General features: G+C 37.2%; 1 pseudogene; it reads right to left on the reverse strand.

Moving 5' to 3' along the window:
• Nucleotides 1-5,053: 5,053 nt before the first annotated feature.
• LOC144378391 (large ribosomal subunit protein uL23-like) lies at nucleotides 5,054-6,258 on the reverse strand (annotated as a pseudogene).
• Nucleotides 6,259-12,397: the final 6,139 nt, after the last annotated feature.

Genomic DNA, 12,397 nt, shown 5'->3' on the forward strand with positions numbered 1-12,397 from the left:
TATACATGATAAATAAGTCTGGACATCTAATATACAGCAATATGACTACATACAACAAGACTCCATTTGTCCTGGAGAATTGCTAAGAGGATACATAAGTGCTCTTACCACACTAAAATTTAAATAAATTAAAAAAAGGAAACAAAGAAAAAGAAGGCAAAAAAAATGTGTGGTGATGGGTATGCAAGCTAAGTGATTATAATTAGTTCACAATGTATACATATTAAAACATCAAGTCCTATACCTTAAATATATACAATTTTTGTCAATTACATCTCAATAAAACTAGGAAAAATTCTCTCTTAAACAACTACTTGGCTTGGACAAAATAAAAATAGAAATAATAATAAAATTTTGTCAGGCATGGAGGCACAGGCTTGTAATCCTAGTAACTCAGGAGGTTGAGGCAGGAGGATCACAAATTCAAAACCAGCCTGAGCAACTTAGCAAGGCCCTGTCTCAAAATAAAAAGGGCTGGGGATGTGGCTCAGTAGTTAGGAGCCCCTGAGTTCAATCCATAGTACCAAAAATAATAAAAATTTTTTAAATAATAATAAAATGTTTTAAAAGACTGATCAAAACACAAAGGAAGGGCCAAGGTTGTGGCTCAGTGGTAGAGTGCTTGCCTAGCATGCGTGAGGCACTGGGTTCGATCCTGGGCACCACATTAAAAAAAAAAATTATCAGTATCAAATATGATGGAGTTGGTGGCGCATGTTTGTAATCCCAGCTTTTCAGAAGGCTAAGGCAAGAGGATCACAAGTTATGAAACCAGCCTGGGCAAAGTAAAGAGACCCTATCTCAAACTAAAAAAATAAAAGTTCCTGGGGAATATAGCTCAGTGGCAGGGAATGCCTGGACTCAACCAGGGTAGTAAAAAAGGAAAGAAAAAGCAAAGAGGGGCTGGAGGTGTAGCTAATGATCAAGTGCTGGCCTGGCGTAAGTGAGAGCCTTGGTTCAATCCCCAGCACAGAAAGAGAGTGGGGAGGTAAAAAAAGGAACTAAGGAGGCAGAGAAGGAAGGAAGAAAGGAAGGAAGGAAAGAAGGAAGGAAGGAAAGGAGGAAGAGAGGGAGGGAGGGAAGGGGAGGGGAGAAGAGGGAGAAAGAAAGAAAGAGTTGAAGAGGGCATGCTGCTATAGATTTTAAAAACATGAAAAGTATGACAAGTAAGCATTCTATATGCCAATACATTTAATATCTTAGATTAAATGTATAAATTCCTTGAAAAACACAATTTAACTAACAAAAACAAATAGGAATTTTTGAAAAGCTTTATCTACTAAAGAAATTGAATTAGTTAATACAACCCTTCCAATATATAAAAAAAAAAATTATGCTCAGCAGATTGCAATTAATACTCACATATCCTATCAAACATTCAGCAGTAAATAACACAGCTCCTTCAGAAAATAGAAAATGTAAGTACACTCTCCCAATTTGGTTTAGGAAATCATGATCCTATTGCCAAACTGGACAAATAATTGCAAGAAAATAAAATTACGGACACCAACCTTCATGAATATAAACAGGAAAATCTTTAAAATATCAGCAAACTGAACCTATAAACATAAAATCAATGTCATCATAATAGGATAGTTTATCCCACAAGTGTGTGATGTTGGTTTAACATTCTAAAATTAATCATTATTTACCTTATTAACAGAACTAAGAAGAAAAACTATATAACTATAGATTATGCCAACAGAAGCAGGGGAAAAAAGCACAGAAAAAAACCAACATCCATTCAGATTAAATATAGTCCATATAAAGAATAATGAGAAACTTTCCCAACCTTCCAATGGCTTCTATAAAAAACCTACAACTGATAACATTATTAAGGTGAAATAATGAATGCTATCCCAATAAGACTATGAAAAGGACAAGGATGTCTGAGTTTGTAAACTCTATTCAACATTGTACAGAAATTCTAGAGAAGGAAAAGTCAATAAAAGATGAAAAAGAAGAAGTAGAACTTTGTGGGGAAGTCATCTGGCCCACTGTTTTCTTTGTGGAAAGTTTGGTTGGTTGGTTTGTTTGTTTGTGTGCTTTTTGCTGTTGCTGATGTTGTTGTTATATGTGGTCATGAGGATTAAATCCAGGGTCTCAAAACATGGTAGGCCAGTATTCTACCACTGAGCTACATTCCCAAACTTTTAAAAACTTTTTGAGACAAGATCTCACTAAGTTGCCCATGTTGGCCTCCAGCTTGCTATCCTCCTGCCTCAGCTTCCAGTGTAGCTGAGATTTCAGGTTTGTGCCACCCAACTTGTGGGAAGGTTTTCGATCTAAATTCAGTTTTTTTAGTGGATAGTGGGATATCGATGGCTATCTATTTTTTTTTCTTGAATGAATTTTGGTACTTAAGAGCCTTTTAATGAATTTGTTCATCTAAGTCAGGGGTCAGCAAACTTTTTCTGTAAAAGGTCACAGAGTAAATACTCCAGGCATTTCCAACAATTTGATCCTCCACAAGTACTCAACTCTGTACTTAGTAGTACAAAATCATCAGCAGATAAAATAAAAATAAATATATTCAAGTTCCAATAAAAAGAGAATAGATAAGTAATGCTCTTACCACTTTATTCACAAATAGATGGCAAGCCAGATTTGGCCTACAGTTCATACTTTACAGACCACTGATATAAATTTTCATATTTATTGACATAAAATTATTTGTAATATTGCTTTGTTGAGTTTTCTAATTATTAGTTATCCTTTTCTAATTTTGCAAATTATTTAGATTTAATCATTGTAAGCAAACTAAATGGAAAGTTTACAATAGCATTATACGTCAGTGCCTTCCTTCTCTAATTTACTAATATTATTTTTATTGACAAATAATAATTGTATATATTTACGGGGTACAAAGTGATGTTTTGATATCTGTATACAATGTGACAAGCTAATCAACATGTCCATATCCTCACATACCTATTTTTTTATGGTCAAACATTTTAAATTTTTGCTCCCTTCTTTTGAAGTATATAATACACTATTATTGACTATATTCACCCTGCTGTGCAAAGATTTCAAGACCCATTCCTCCTATCTATCTGAAACTTTGTACCCTTTGATCAACAACTACCCATTCCCTTCCTCCCCACCTGTTATAGTTTGGATATGAAGTGTCCCCCCCAAAGGCTCATGGGTTGGAAACAAATCCAATGTAGCAATGTTCAGAGGTAAAATGATTAGACTACAGGGCTATAACTTCATCAGTGGATCAACCCATTTTTTTTTTTTAAAGAGTGAGAGAGGAGAGAGAGAGAGAATTTTTAATATTTATTTTTTTCAAAACATGGTAGGCCAGTATTCTACCACTGAGCTACATTCCCAAGCTTTTAAAAACTTTTTGAGTTCTCGGCGGACACAACATCTTTGTTGGTATCTGGTGCTGAGGATCGAACCCGGGCCACACGCATGCCAGGCGATCGCACTACCGCTTGAGCCACATGCCCAGCCCTGGATCAACCCATTTGATGAATAAATAATTTGAATGAATAATTGGGTGATAACTGCAGGCAGCTGGTGTGTGACTGGAGGAAGTGGGTAACTGGGTACATGCCCTTGGAAATTCTATTTCATCCCTGCTCCTCACATGCTTCCCACTCTCACCCACCTAGCTGCCATGAACTGAACAGCTTTCCTCTGCCACATCTTTCTGCTGTGATGTTCTGCCATCTCCTCTGGCCTACAGCAATGAAGCAAGCTGATCATGGACCAAACCTCTGAAACCATGAACCCAAAATAAACTTTTCTTGCTTTAAGTTATTCATGTCAAGTTTTTGATCACAGAGAAAAAAAAAAAAACTAACACACCAACTCCCAGAATATGGTTAAACATTGTTTTGCTCTCCATTTCCATGAGTTCAACTTCATTAGATTACACATCTAAGTGAAATGGAGAAAAATTTATCTTTCTGGGTCTGGCTTGTTTCAGCTCACATAATATCTCCAGATTCACCAATGCTATCACAAGTGCTAGGATTTATCCCCCTTTTAATCCTGAGCAGTATTTCACTGTATATATATGCCACATTTTCTATATCCATCCATCTGCTAATGGAACTTAGGTTGTTCTATATCATGGTTATTGTGAATAATACTGCAATGAACATGAGAGCACAGGTGTCCCTTTGATATAGTGATTTCAGCAGTTTGGTTATATATAACCTATAAGTGGAATTACTGAATTGGATTGTAGTATCGTTTTTAGTTTTGTGAGGAAACTCCATACTGTTTTCTGGGCCTAGCATATGTAAGGCCTTGGGGTCAATCCCCAGCAACACACACACACACACACACACACACACACACACACACAGATAGATGCATACAGTTCTCCATACCAGCGATAGTAATTTACATCCCCACTAACAACATAAGAATTTCCTTTTCTCTGCAACCACTCCAACATTTGTTATCTTTCATCTTATTGTTAAAAATTATTCTAACCATGTATAGTGATATTTTGTGGTTTGTATGTGATATGTCCCCCCAAATCACCTGTGCAAGAATATTCTGAGGTGCAATAATTGGATTATGAGAGCTGTAATACAATTAGTCCAACCTAGTTTAAATGGACTAACTGGGTGGTGGCTGTGGACTAATGGGGCATAATCAGAGTGGATGAATCCCTGGGGGCATGATCTGGAAGGGTTCACCTTTCCTTGGCCCTCTGCTTCTTGGCTATAAGAAGAGCAACACTGTAATCCCAGTGGTTTGGGAGGCTGAGACAGGAGGATTGAGAGTTCAAAGCCAGCCTCAGCAAAAAACAAGGCACTAAGCAACTCAGTGAGACCCTGTTTCTAAATAAAATACAAAATAGGGCTGGGGATTTGGTTTAGTAGTCGAGTGCCTCTGAGTACTATCCCTAGTACCAAAAAAAGAAGAGCAGCACTCCTCTGCCACACCATTCTGCCATGATGTTCTACCTCATCTTGGGCCTAGAGCAATAGAGTTGGCCAATCATGGACTGAATATCTGAAACTGTAAGCCAAATAAACTTTCCTCTCTTAAGTTGTTCTGGTAAGGACTTTTGATCACAGCAATGAAAAGCTAACAGAGCTCATTTTGGTTTTAATTGGCATTTCCTTAAAGATATAGTAATGCTGGGCATTTTTCATAGCTCTTCTGGCCATTTGTATCTTTTGAGAAATATTTTTTCAGATTCTTCATCCATTTTTCAATTGAGTAATTTTTTTTCTTGTTATTATTTGAGTTCCTTATATATTTGGATGTCAGCCCTTTATCAGATGTATCATTTGCAAGTATTTTTTCTCCTTTTTATGTTGGAAAAAAAAAGTATACATAGACAGCTGGACTCTGTTTAGATGATCCCGATTTTGTTGGCAACATCCAAAGCACCATAATCAGGAGCCAGTCAAACGTATGCCTTTTTCTCTCCATCAGGCCTGATCAGGGTGTTAACCTTGGCCACATAATGTCACAGAGCTTCTTTATAGTTTGTCTGATCTGGTGTTGATGTTGGCCTTGACATCTACAATAAACACAAGTGAGTTGTTGTCTTCAATCTTCTTCATGGTTGACTCAGTGATCAGAGGGAATTTGATGATGACATAGTGGTCAAGCTTGTTTGTCCTGGGGGCGCTCTTCCCAGGATATTTGGGCTATAAAAGAACAACCAAAAGATCTTTATTGCAGCAGTGCAACAGAGGAGAAAAGAAAGAAGGAAAGAAGGAGAGAGAGAAAAAAAAAGAGAAGAGGAGAGATGAAGAGGGAGAAAGCAAGAGCAAGAGACAGAGAGAGCACAAGAAAGACAAAGAGAGCAAGAGAGAGAGAGAGCAAGAGAGAGGGGGGCTTGACAGAAGGGAGTTTTTATAGCCCAAATCTAATGGGGCCTCTGGGTCTGCAAGATGCCTTGGTGGCCCAAGGGGGGGTTAAGTGTTCAGCCTTGAGCGGGGTTGAATGTTCAGACTTGAGGCAAACAGGTGATAAAGGACCAGACAGAGGGGGGTTTGAGTGTGTGGGCTATCTTGCAGCCAACATCTGTTCAGCCTGCCCTGCAGACAACACAGTTCAGCCTGCCCTACAGACAACACAGTTCAGCCTGCTCTGCACCCAACAGGCTGCCTCTGTAGCCTCAATGTCTTGGGTCTCCGAAAGGTAGATGATGTGCAGATCATCTTTTTATGACTGTGGACACGCTTCTTGGCCTTCAAAGCTTTTGCTTTGGCTTCAGCTTTGGGAAGGGCAGGAGCTTCCTTCTTAGCTTTCAGCATCATCTTGGTGAAAAGGCTCTCCTTCTTCTAAGGTTGTCTTTTCACTTCGAAGTTTCTTAGGCTGCACAAAGGTTTTCAGATGTAATCCCATCAGTCTGTTCGATTTCATTATCTGTGCTTTCAAGGTCATATACAAAATATCATTGCCAAACCAATATCATGGAGCTTTCCTGTTTTTCTCTATTAGTTTGATAATTTGGAGTCTTATAACTTTAATTGAGTTGATTTTTATTATAGCCTATGTTATGGTTTGCATGTGAGGTGTCCCCAAAAGTTCATGTGTGAGACAATGCAAGAAGGTTCAGAGGAGAAATGATTGGTCTATAAGAGTCTTAATCCAATCACTGAATCAATCCCCTCTTAGGGATTAACTGAGTGACAACTGAAGTGGTAGGGTGTGACTGGAGGAGGTGGGAATTGGGGCATGGTTTTAGGGTATATATTTGTATATGGCAAGTGGGGACTGACTCCCTGCTTCCTGACCACCATGTAAGCTGCTTCCCTCCGCCACACTCTTCTACCATAATATTCAACCTCATCTCGAGCCCTGAGGAATGAAGCCAGCCTTCTACCTACTAAGACCTCTGAAACCATGAGCCCTATATAAATTTTTCCTCCTCTCCAATCGAGTCTTTAAGTCACAGCGGTGAAAAAGCTGACTAAAAACAGCATAATACTAAGATTTAATCTTATTCTTCTCCAAGTGGATTTCTAGTTTTCCCAATACAATTTATGGAAGACTCTGTCCTTCACTCATTGTGTGTCCTATTTAGCACTTTTGTCAAAAATTGATTGACCATAAATGCATGGGTTTATTTTGGAATTTTTCTATCCTATCCCACTTTTTGATGTTTCTGTTTTTATACTAATACCATGCTGGTTTTGGTTTATTTTTTATTCTGTTTTTGGTTTTAATCAAGTTCTGAGGAATGAGCCCAGGACCTTCTGCATGCTGGCAAGCACTCTAATACAGAGCTATACCAACAATCTTTTATTATTTTTTATTGTGAGATTGAGTCCAATTTGCCCAGGCTGACCTCAAACTTATGATCCTCCTGCCTCAGCCTCCTGAGTAGTTGAGTTTATAGGCAGGCACCACCCTCCGGTACCACATTGTTTTGATTCCAACCACTTTACGTTTTGAAATCAGGGAATATGAGACCTCCAGGTTTGTTTATGGTAATTGTTCTTTGCTTGTTTCGTTTTGTTATTTTGGGGGTTTTATCATTTTGGGTTTGGGGAATTCCATATACAAATCCTAATGATTTTTTCCATTTCCATGAAAAATGACACTGAAATTTCAACAAGGATTGGATGAATCTGTAGACCAAATCTGGAAGTGTAAACACTTTTACAATATTAATTCTCCCAATCCATAAAAATAAAATTATCTTTTCACTTTTCACTTTTTTTTGTATTTTCTTTTATCAATGTTTCATAGTTTTCAGGATACAAGTCTTTTACCTCCTTGATTAAATTTACACCTAAGTATTTAATTTTTTAGTTGCTATTGTAAATGGATTTGTTTTCTTTTTTTTTTAAGAGAGAGGAGAGAGAGAGAGAGAGAGAGAGAGAGAGAGAGAGAGAGAAGAGAGAATTTTTAATATTTATTTATTTATTAGTTCTTGGCGGACACAACATCTTTGTTGGTATGTGGTGCTGAGGATCGAACCCGGGCCGCACGCATGCCAGGCGAGCGCACTACCGCTTGAGCCACATCCCCAGCCCTATTTATATTTTAATTTTTAAAAATATATTTTACCCCAACAAGAAAAAAAAATAGAACTTTAAACAAACACTGAACACTACTTAATAGGCATGCTTTACATAGTGCTATTATTTATCAGTTATAAAACTACTTCCTGTGCTTTCTTTCGTGTGAACAAATGTACACAGCAATTATGTTAAGTATACTGGGAACCTGGGTCAATCTCAGAAATATACATAGATTTCCTAACTCTGCTGAGAGGGATTAGAGCAATGGCATATAAGTAACAGTAAATACCAACTGTAATCAGGTCTTGATTTCTCTGTTAAAGAACCCCTTAAGAAATGATGGATTCTAGGGTAAGAAAAGTACAAAAGTTTTTGTTGTTGCTGTTATTTTTTATTCTACATATTTGTAATATGTTTTGATTACAGACACTATAACATAGACAATATAATTACAGACAATATAATATAGAAGTGACTACTATAATCAGGGAAATTAACATATCCATCATCTCATATAATAACCTATCCACTTTTTTCCCATCTTTTATTCTTCTTTTCTTCTTTCCCTCTCACCCTCTCCCTTTCTTGGGAAGCATATCTAAAATCTACTTTCTAGGTAAATTTTCAGTATACAATATGATATCATTAACTACTGTCTTCATATTATGTATCAAAAACTGTATTTATTCATCCTATATAACTGCAAACTTGTACCCCTTGACCTACACTTTCTCATTTCCTCTACCCCCATCCCTGGTAACTACCTTTCTGATCTTTGTATGTAATTTTTTTAGATTGATTTATAAGATTTCATATACAAGAGAAATCATGCAAAGTTTTCTTTTTGCATGTCTTACTTCACCTAGCATAATGTCCTTTAGATTCACCAATGTTGAAAAGTATAAGATAAACATGGAATATCTTATATGCCTGAATAGTATAGAATTAATCAAAAAATAATATGAACATATCAAAAGAATAAGAGAATCACCATAAAGAGACTCCCACTGGCTATTCAACAGTGGCCCATATCCTCCAAAAGCAATGTCTCTGCCTCATCAGGGGGCTGCCTGTTCCTGTGACAGGAACCACACCCTCTCCTCAGAGGTCTGAATTTCTGAACTTGTGGTTGGGGAGGGGAACATTTCCTTTAAGTTTTTAAGTTACTTCCTTTATTGTTACTTCTGTATAACATAGTCCTTTTATCATTTTTTAGTAATTGATCATCTCTACTAGAAAATAATTCTTTAAATTTTTCCTGTTAAAAAAAAAAAAGTTATTATGCCTGATATCCCATTTGCTGGTGAGGCTGAGTCAAAAGGATCACAAGTTCAAGGGTAATCTAGGCAATTCAGGGAGAGCTTCTCTCAAAATAAAAAATAAAAAGGGCAGGGGATGTAGCTCATGGTAAAGAACCCCTGGGTTTAATCACCAGTATTGACCATGGGAGGAGTAAACAAAAGACAAATGCAAACTGAGAGACATTATACAAAATAGGTGGACCTTCAAATTTTCAAGGTCAAATAAGATAACCAACTAATTGCATTAGGTGCTTCTGGTTTGGCTCCAATGGTTGGGGAATGGAAAGTACTTATAGAGTATTTATTGGGACAGATGATGAAATTCTGAATATGGACTACAAATTTGATAATATTATGTCAAGGTTATAGTGCTTGATTTTTTTTTTTTAAGAGAGAGTGAGAGAAGAGAGAGTGAGAGAGGAGAGAGAGAGAGAATTTTTAATGTTTTATTGTTTAGTTCTCGGCGGACACAACATCTTTGTTGGTATGTGGTGCTGAGGATCGAACCCGGGCCGCACGCATGTCAGGCGAGCGCGCTACTGCTTGAGCCACATCCCCAGCCCTATAGTGCTTGATTTTGATAATTATATTGCATTAATGCAAGAGAATGCCATTGCTCTTAGGAAACACACCCTGAGGTATTTATTGTAATGAAACATTTATTCTTAAATTGTTCAAAATGAACCAATGGGGAGGGTAGATTAGTGGGGAAGAGAAAATAAGTAAATGGGGCAACAGGTAAACTATTGAAGAATCAAGGTAGAGCATATACCAGCGTTCTTTGTACTATCTTCCATTTTTTAATAAATGTTAACTTATAGTAAACTGAAAGTTACCAAAAAAAAAAAAAACTAGTCTTTGAAATACGTTAAATGGGATTATTTTAAAAGGAATCAGTGAAAAATGTTAAATTGAAATCTGGTTCAAGATGGCACATTGAATACATACATAGCAAGATTGAGAAACCACCAAATAAATTCCAAAAGATCCCGGAGCAGATCAGAAACTGTAAGCACGAAGGATTTTTTTAAATATTTTTTTTTAGTTGTTGATAGACCTTTATTTTACTTATTTATATGTGGTGCTGAGAATCAAACCCAGTAACTTACACATGGTAGGCAAGCGCTCTACCACTGAATCATAACTTCAGCCCAGGAAGGATATTGTTAACAGTGAAACCAGGTCAAAAATCTGTTAACACAAGGTTCACACAGAAGAACCGTGTCAAGAGGTTAAAGAAGTCATTCCCAGAAAGGCTCCCAGATTAGACTCAACAACTTTTGCCCTTGACGAAAACCTCTCTGAAGTTCAAACACAGAAAGCACCCAGAACATGCATTGAGACCCTACATGCAGTAAGTAATCTAGTTTATTTGCAACTGATTAGGAAGAGGAGCCCACCTCGGTTTCCACCCCCACAATTTCTGTAGTTATTATTTGAGTGGTTATTCTACCTACTAAATGCATTTCTGACCTATTCTCCACTTTTAACATGTACACTTCTCACCCACCAACTCAATGCTACTCTAGGCAATGACCAAGAGGCACACTTTCTGAAGTCAAACTTGAATTCACCAACAAATGAATTTCAATTCTAGAATGAAAGTTTTTGGTTTTTAGGATTTTGAGGGTTTTTTTGTTTGTTTTTGTTTTTTTTCTGTACTGGGGACTTAACCTAGAGGACCTTTTTACATCCCCAGTCCTTTATTTCTTATTTTGAAACAGAGGCTGCTGAGTTCCTAAGTTGCTGAGGCCGGCCTTTGAACTTATGATCCTCCTATCTTTGCCTCCAGAGTCACTGGGATTACTGCATGCATCACTGAACCCATGTGGGGATTTTTGGTTTTTTTAATTTTTTTTAGTTGCAGATGGACATGATACCTTTGTTTATTTATTTTTAGGTGATGCTAAGGATTGAACACAGTGCCTTGCATGTGCTAGGCAAGCGCTCTACCACTGAACTACAATCCCAGCCCAGTTAAAGGTTCTTTAAAACAGGAACTTTTGTCTTAGTTCTCTACCCTGAAAACTTATAATAAGGCTAGGGCTAATAGGATGTAGCTCAGTAGTAACACACTTGCCTAGCATGCATGAGGCCCTGGGTTCCATCTCAGCACCACAGGCACACACACACACACACACACACAGACACACACACACACACACACACACACACACTTACATAATAGTTTTGGCACATAGTAATTGCTCAGTGAATGTTTATTGAATGGATTTATAAAAGCAATTCAATAGAAAAACCTTAAATGCCCAACATTTATAGATTAAATAACAATTGATAAAACTATAAAACTAAATATTATGCAGCTATTAAAAAATTTATTTGAACATGTTGGGCCCTGGAGTTGATTCCCCAACACCAGAAAAAACATGAAGTCTATCTGGAAAATTAATGATATGGAGAAGTACTCATTTTTTTAAGAAAGGAAACAACTACTTCCAAGAAGAAAACATGCAACCTTTTGTTGTGTTTATGTATGATTTTTGTTGTTCTGTTTTCTGATTTCAAATTACTCTTATTATAAGAAGGAAAATCATCTTTTAACTTTTTTCCCTGAGGAAACATCCAATATCCAACCCAGAACTAAATAGATCAATTAATAAACAATTGTGATATGGGGGGGTTTTATTGTCCTGGAGACTGAATCCAGGGGGATCTGATTAGCAGTTTTTAGTTTTTATTTTGAAATACAGTTTCACAGAGTTGCCAAGGCTAATGTCAAACTCTATCCTCCTTTCTCAGCCTCTCTAGTCATTGGAATTATAGGCACACCAACATGCCTGGCACTAACAAATGTAGAATAATATACAATCAGTGTGGTGGTTCAAGGATTAAGAGCGGGATTCTGGAGATTATGTGCCTAAATTTGAATATTTAATAGCTACGGCACCCAGAGCGGGTTATATACTTAGCTATTTTACTCATCTGAAAAATCACATGATACTTCCTCATAAGGATGGTGTGAATTAAGTGAACTACTTACTACTTTTTTAACAGCACTTACACAGTTGATGCTGAGCCCAAAGAACAACCTTTGAGACAGTGCTAGGAAGCAGCCCCAGGAACAGGTGGCATCAAGATCCAAATGGAGTCACATTAGCCCAGGAACACTGCACTGCT

This window comes from Ictidomys tridecemlineatus, chromosome 6, assembly GCF_052094955.1.
Source record: "Ictidomys tridecemlineatus isolate mIctTri1 chromosome 6, mIctTri1.hap1, whole genome shotgun sequence".
In the NCBI taxonomy this organism is placed as follows: Eukaryota; Metazoa; Chordata; class Mammalia; order Rodentia; family Sciuridae; genus Ictidomys; species Ictidomys tridecemlineatus.